General features: G+C 36.4%; 1 long non-coding RNA gene across 1 annotated transcript; it reads left to right on the top strand.

Moving 5' to 3' along the window:
• Positions 1–7,056: 7,056 nt before the first annotated feature.
• On the top strand, positions 7,057–7,735 carry LOC134217160 (uncharacterized). Its single transcript, XR_009980931.1, has 2 exons — positions 7,057–7,259; positions 7,387–7,735. It is a non-coding gene; the product is annotated as an uncharacterized LOC134217160 (long non-coding RNA).
• The last annotated feature ends 237 nt before the right edge of the window (positions 7,736–7,972 follow it).

The following is a 7,972-nucleotide window of genomic DNA, read 5'->3' as shown; positions in this document are numbered from 1 at the left end:
CCTTTCCCATCGCACACCGGAAGAAAAAGTAGCTACACAGAAAAACATAAACCCATAATGAGATAAAAAATACCCATTTTAAAGTTTTATACACGATAAAATTGGAATACTAATTTTTGGAGTACTTTTAAATCAATTTGGAGAATATTGCTCATTCCTAAAGAATGCGACCCTTTATATTTATTCTTCACGTTGTCGAAATACTTGATAAATGCTAAAAATAAAAAAAGTAGCCTTTTGCGAGGGAAGACATTTCCAGTCTAGTGTCATTGCCAAAATGGGATTTCACAGTTGTTCTCAATTTAATGGGCTTAAAATGTCTATTGTTCACTTAGATTTCCCCTAAATTTTCCGAAGCATTTTCAAGCATGTGGTCAAAAAATGTACCTGAAAATTCAGGTGGATTTTTATTAGCTCTCTATTTTTCAAGTCGATACTGGCCTTTTGGTGGCCAAGTGTATTATCAATTCAGTAGAAAACTGAGTTATAGCCGCTAACGAAGTTGGATTTTTCTCACAATCCATACGTTAAACCCGAAGTTAAACCTAATTTCGGAAGTGGTGCGCTGTACAGCTTCTCTACTCTACCGGTTCTCTACTGAATTGATGTCCATACGTAGACCACAACTGTTATAATAATTACTGTCAAAATCAATTATTGAAGAAAATAATGTTATTGTAGCGGTGGTCTCACTGAGACCATCATCACAGACAAACAGACGTACCACTAGAGAAATTACCATCGACCATGACTTCAACGATCAATTTAAATTTGATTGATTGCGCGTTTCACAATAAGAGGCGCTAGCGTCGATATCCTTCGAGTTTGACATTTCACTCCAGCGCTTCCTGGTGACAATGTCATACGAATCATTGTTTCGTGTAACATTCAAGCAAGATGGTGGTAGAGGAGATGAAAGATGGATTTTTCAGAAAAATGTTTAAGCTGTTACGTCTGTTTGTCTGTGGTATCATTATCGGACGCGAGCATTTAAATCACCCGCGCAGCGCTGTCATTTTAGTTTCGGCACTCGTTTCTGTATCGGTTACTATTTTCGGCTCTCAATTTGGTTGCTGTTTCCCGTACCGGTGACTTTTGACAGTTGATAGTTTATCAAATAACAGCGCTCTTACTGCGCTACCAAATTTGGTCACCTGTCAGTCGCGCTACTGTTATAGCAGCGCATTTAGTAGCGACTGGTAAAGTGTCAAGTAATGATACTGCGCTGCCAAAAGGCTAATACTCGCGCCCGGTAATCTTGCTCTAATAGTAGTTATCGCTTTTTGCCTTGGAACCTTTTGTATCGTCGTTTAAGACATTGACACTTATCTTCAGCGATTGATTCCCCGAAAGACCATTTGTGCATGTTATTCACTCATACATAAAAAATACTGTTAAAACTTGCATTTCACTATAAAAATGCTTAGCTAAAAGCTCTATTTTTTGACACCGATGCACTCACACAACCGATCGACTTTGATTGTCAAAAATCAGGGTTAGAGTACAGTGGGGTAAGAGTACGTTTTCGATTTTTTGAAGTAATAAAAAGAATAACTAGCAGCACTGCATCAGTTTGATAGGTATTCTGGCCAACTATTATCATGTGTAATTATGAACGATTTGAATAAACAACAAGGGAGATATGGAGTTAGATAATTTTCTGGTCATTTTGCTAGAAATAATTGTGTTTCCGCATCTAGTATTCCACTACCATATATACGTTCAATCAGGTGAACATTATACCATTTCGATAACCTAGTGTATAGAGTACTTTATGGTGCAGAACACCAATCCGGTCGGTTTTCCAAGAAGTCTACGCAGTAAAAGTACGCAGGAACGGATGGGGCAAAAGTACGCATATGAATCTTCAAGTTCTGATGTCAAACCCGTATCTTCGGTCGAAATAAGACTACTTCTAAAGCGTAAAGATCTACAACTAAGAAAAAAGGGACAAACATGGAAAATTATTACAAGTTTTAAGGACAAACTGATGTAATTTGATGTTAGAAAGGACTTAAGCGAAATAATAAAATTGTATTAGGACTTATTGTACACCTAAACATAGTACGAAAACACAATTTCATCTAAAAGATAATTTCATAAGAAAATTATTTTGAGCTTTTTAGTGGAATGTTTTCACCCGTCATAAGACGAGTTTATACAATCCCATTGAATTCCACCACTTAACACCACTTAAGTGGTGGAATTCAATGGGATTGTATAAACTCGTCTTATGACAGGAGATAATTTCATTTAAACAAAAGAAACATCCATTAATTATGCAACACTTAGCTGAGAGGGGTTGCGAGATGTATGATGATCCATATAATTTTTAGAGGATTCAAAAAGTGTAAGATAGGGGGGAGGGGTTATGAAATGGTCCAAATTTTACGTTACGTGATTGGTGGACTTTCTTTAAGGAAAATACCTTTGTTCACGCCACGCGAAACCTGATATATTTTTACCTTTGTAGTTTTTTTATATAAAAAAAACAATGGTTCATACGGAAGAAAGTTCCCTTTTCTAGGACCCCCTCCCCCTTTAAAAGTTACGTAATCTTTCAACGTTCCCTAATATATGTTCATTTGACATCAATTAAATGTTATTAACTCTTATTGCCGATTTCACCAATTTGAAGAGTTATGGGTAGATTGTGATTTGCCCGCTTCTTTTTCTCACACTCACTCTCATTTCGGGTTGATCGATTTTTGTCACTGAAATTTACCCAATTATAACCCATTACTCGTGAGTCACATGTAAGCGTATACATTAAATCCTGAGAGAGAGAAGACAGCTCGCTTTATTTACGTTCATCCTAATGTCACCGAGATCCAGTCACTGCGAACCGAAAAAGTAAACACTGCGATGCCACTTCAAATGGTCGTAACCAAAATTCTTTATTTGGCAATTTATGTTCGCAACTTTTCTTATATCTGCTACAGTGAATTGAACCCATAATTATCCATGTGAATGATCCCGTATTATGAAAAATCGGTTTTGTTCCTCGTTAGGAAGTTCATAACCATTAAAATCAGCTAATTCGAACAAGTTTTTATTGGAGTGAAAAATGTTGCTTCCGACGTTATGAAATGTTACTTTGATTTGTTGAGTTTTCACGTTTTGCACACAAATAAAGAAGAAGAAGACATAGTAAATAAACGATCTGTCAGTGAGCTGGCTTCTCTCTCTCAGATTAAATCGATTCCCGCCATGATTTGACGTCTGTTTGTTTTCAGATTGAGCACTCACACACAAATATTATACACGGAAAATCAAACTTTTTTGAGTGTATTGAGTGTGAGAAAAAGATGACTGTGAGAAAAAAATCTCGCAAAACTCTTATAAAGTGCAAAAAGCGCAATATTTGTGTTAATATATACTTAAAGCACATGATTGGATCAATGCGTACTCTTACCCCACCCGATGCGCACTCTTACCCCACTCTTGTCTTGCAATAAGGGTTCTACTAAAACGAATCTCAATAATTTCAATATTTTTTCCGCTGGGTAACATAAAGGAAGAGTATATGAATCATCGACATTGATTTGATATGCAGAAGCTTGCTTCATAAGGGCCACATGATCGATTGAAAACTAAGTGCGTACTCTTGCCCCAGTACCGATTTCATAACTATAGACCAGTGCATGATGTCGTAGGTTGACAGTTCACAGAGCTTTTTCACCGAGATTTAGTCTCCGGCGAAGCTCCCGATAAAATTGTTTCGTCATTTTATTCGCATGTAGATGTCCTTTGCGATTGATTTCATGCTGGATGCAAAGAATATCACTTAAATATTCGGATCACAGCAACTTTAAACTTAAAATATGAATTTTAATTTTCCCCTCATCGATTTTTCTTCTAACACCTTGTAAACAAGCTCTGTGAACTGTCAAAATAAGTGAGGTTAAGTAGAGTTTGCATTGGTCTATTGCCTTTCCGCCGAGTCTGCACGGAGAAACACGTTTACTCATTAATGGGTACTTTTTCTTTGCTATAAGATAGCTATAAGAGTAAGATATGGCCAAATAATAAGAATATTTACAAATCCGTTTTAGGGCCGATGCTCACGTAGCGTTTTTTCAACGCTGCGTGCACGTGGTGTTGAAAAAACGCAGGTGTGCGTCGGTGCGACGACGCTGCGTTACCGCTTTTTCCCGATGCACACATGCGTCCTTTTAACGCCGTGTGCACGCAGCGTTGAAAAGACGCTATGTGGGCATCGGGCAAAAAAGGGAACTTGGCTGCGGCAGATGTCAAAAATGTTGCTTTGAAAAAGAGAAACGGAACTTTGTAGAAAAATAATAACAAAATAAATGATGATGAAAATCATGATGGGGATGAATTTAAAATAATATTTTTCCAGGTTTGTTTTCCAAAGTACTTCCATGGAAAAGAGGTGCGCTTCCGATTTCATGGTGAAAGCTAGTGCAAAATTAAAATTGGAAACAACGCGCCCGCAAAACAATATAGTTCTGGGCAATTAATTTTTAAATGAATATTATACCAATATCGTAAATCATCACTTAGTCTATTAAAATTCCACCATTCAAATCAATAGCCAAAACGTGTTTTTCAACACCGTCTAATCATGAAATTCAGTGGTAAATTCCACCAACTTGAAATGGTGTCTCCTTTTTCAATATGGCCATCATAGTTTTCAATCAGAAAAAGCAATGGGTAATGTTTTCAACATAACCGCGAGTAGACGTAGGACTTGTATAAACGTAACGTTTTTTTTACATTTAACTTATAACTTTTGGATCTATGGAGTTTGATTATATGTATTGATATTGGAAACGACAACTTCCATGCCGTGTAGAATTATTAGCAATTTGTTTATTCAAAACTTCTGGAAATAATACTAATAATTAAATACATTATTGAAATTGCTTTGTTTCTAACTATCAAGCCCTTAGTTACTCAAGCAAATGTAGGGCATTTATAGATTTCTTATTGATGATAGTATTTCAAGTTTAAAAATTCTATTTATAAAATTTTCAGACTTGGGCAAAATGTGCTATTTTAGGGGAACTGTCCCGTTTTACAAACAAAGAAATACAGCACCAATTTCGTTGCTTTTTTGCTAACATGCGTGCTTACTGCTGAAAAAATCACAACAATAAGAAACAAGTTAAGGAGCAGTAACCTTACTAAAATAGAGGAGGTACTGTTAATACGTCAACGAATATTTATTTAATGTTTTGATTCCAAACTTCGAGTTTACGTCAAGTTTAATAATACAATTTCTCAGAAAATGAAAAACAAAGAATAAGATAAAGTTTATTTGAATATTCTTCTAGAAGTTATTTTTTGCGGACTTTCTTAAAACATTAACATGTAATACAGCACAATTTTCTAATATAAAATGGATATTAACGCTATTGCTGATTGTGCATCTTTAATTGCTAATACCTTCTGCAAAAAAATAAAAGTAATTATTTTAATCAAAATTTTATTTTCATTTTTTTATTTTTTTTTTGCTGGGGAATTAGAACTGTTATAGTATTACCATGTTTCAATGTACGTGTTGTTTAGTACCAAGCACAACTTAACATATGGTCAGTCATATGACATGACTCGTTCCCATCCCGGAATCATGTGGATTATGAAACCAATTACCTGGATGAGCAGACCAAATCTCTCTGATTTTATTCTTCTTCATTCACCACCGCTGCACTCGCTGCCTCAGACATCATCGGCCTCTAGCCGTGAACTCCGAGCGATGCGATGGGCGATTGCATCCATCGCAACCGACACCACTGCATCCGACCATCATCAAGCACAGTATGACAAAAAAATGCGCCCACTTCTTTCATGCATATTCGCAGACCCACCACCCACCGACAGTTCTACCGCTGGTGACTGCATGCTGTCGCTGTGTAGGTAAACACAGCGAACGAACGAACGAAACGAAAATGCGCGAGCAAAAAGCACGTCAATACGCGCTGCTATCACAAATAGTAATGACTCGCACACGGCAGGCACTGGTTCTTTTATACACAAAGAAAATCTTCCGGTAGACGCGTAGGCCCGTGACACACCGCATTCTGATGTCCGTGTTAGGAATGCACGGGATTGGTTACATATGAAGTTTTTACTGGTTTTGACAAGAATTGAATTTTCAATAGCTTATCGTTAATAATCTTAAGGTTCAATGAAATAGTCAAAATGGTGGAGAGTTTCCGAGTCGATTGATATATAAAACTTAAAAATCCATCGAAAGATAAAGGCGCTAGTAACGTTCAAAATCTTCCCTTCCAGCGTAACGCTCTCGATTTCCAAAAATCTAAATGACACCCAGTATAGTAAAGAAAGACGTAAGTCCTACGTCAAAATGTTGCTCTCGTTAAACACCGTTATAAACTTTTTGCAATGTAAATATTGTGCTTATTGTGGTTATCGATTTAACCACATTGCGACCAAAATTTTTGGATTTGATCAAGTATTGAAAATATGACTTATTACGTTCTTCGTCATAACCTATTCATAAGATCAATCGGCTTTTGACGTTTTAAGCTTTTTCAGCGAATTAATTAGAGGTTTATTGATAGCAAAAAGATTACAAATAAAACTGAGCAACTTGCTTTAGTGACTGCACTCATAAATCCGCTATAAGAATTAGATAAATCCAACAAGCATTTGTTAGAAATTGCTACTTGGGATATTTAAAAAATGTAGTAAAATACAATTTCGAAACATTTCGACGTATTTCACGAACCCTCATGTAGAAAAAAATCGACCTATTGTCAAAAAAGCCTTTTCAACCAAAAATGCCAAAATTCAATATTCCGTGTATACATCGAGACCATCCCAGCAAGGAAGGTTACTCTAACTTGACCCTAATATGAGTGTAACCTGTTAGAAAGTTACTCTAATATTCTCACTAACTTTAGAGTAAAATGAGACTAAAATTAGACAGATCTGCAACACTTTTGTTAGGTATGTTTTATGTTTGGTGCATAATTTCATTGAACCTGTTAGATTCACGTGAGGCTAAAGTTAGTTATGTTTCGCTTAGAGCGGTTAGGTAGTTGTTAGGTTATTTCGAACGGGAATTCATGTTGGTTTATTTACATCCAGCTGTCATCCGAGGCAGAATTATTATGTACCGTGAAAGTACATAAAACATAACTGCCTTGAATGACAGTCAGATGTAAATAAAGTATAAATAAATATCTGTACCCTGCAGGTGTATTTTCTGCAGAATAATCATTAAGTATTTAATTATCTGGACTACATTTACATCGAATCATATTTGGGTAAGTAAATTGAAACTTATTTGTCAGGGCTGTTTTTTGTTCCCTGCTCCGATGCTGCTGTTGTCGATCCGGAGCCGTATTTTCGTCGCGCGAGAACATTAACTGAGAACGTATTGCATTATTCCAGGCTGCATTTGTCGCCGTTTCCGAAGTGGCACTTTTCGGTTTGCTTCTGACACATCCGGTGAAGGTATAAAGCAAAACAGCGATGGGTGGAATCCTCCAAGTGGCACTGCAGAACGAGAATTTCTGGATTTTCAGTTAGGTCTTCCGGTCCAGAACGTACCTCATCGTCCGAAGTTTAGAAGACCAGGAAATTTTCAGAATGTATCCGCTACTTATGCTGATGCCGCACTGTTTTTTCGGTCCTGAATTGTCTTTGCGTTGTGTGGCCTTGATGGCCAGGAGTAAGGATATATGGCAAAAATGAAATGTAACTGATTTTAAGGAAATAAAATGAAACTTATATTTTAGAATACTAGCAATTTCTCTTAGAATCTGAGAAATTATGTATGCACAGATTCTACATTATTCCCTTCGAAAATTTCTGCAAAATTCATCGTCAATATTTTTCAATAATTCCCCTGCAAAGTGTATTGGTAATTCATCCCGCAGCTTTCATACAACTTTTATCAAGATATTATTTCTGGATTTTTTTTCTGTTTTTTCTGGGAATCGCTCCAAGCGTTCCTCTGAGGAGTTGCTTTTGTAAT

Source organism: Armigeres subalbatus, chromosome 2, assembly GCF_024139115.2.
Source record: "Armigeres subalbatus isolate Guangzhou_Male chromosome 2, GZ_Asu_2, whole genome shotgun sequence".
Lineage (NCBI taxonomy): Eukaryota > Metazoa > Arthropoda > Insecta > Diptera > Culicidae > Armigeres > Armigeres subalbatus.
The sequence above is the reverse complement of the archived record's forward strand: the minus strand, read 5'-3'. Positions and strand labels throughout refer to the sequence as shown.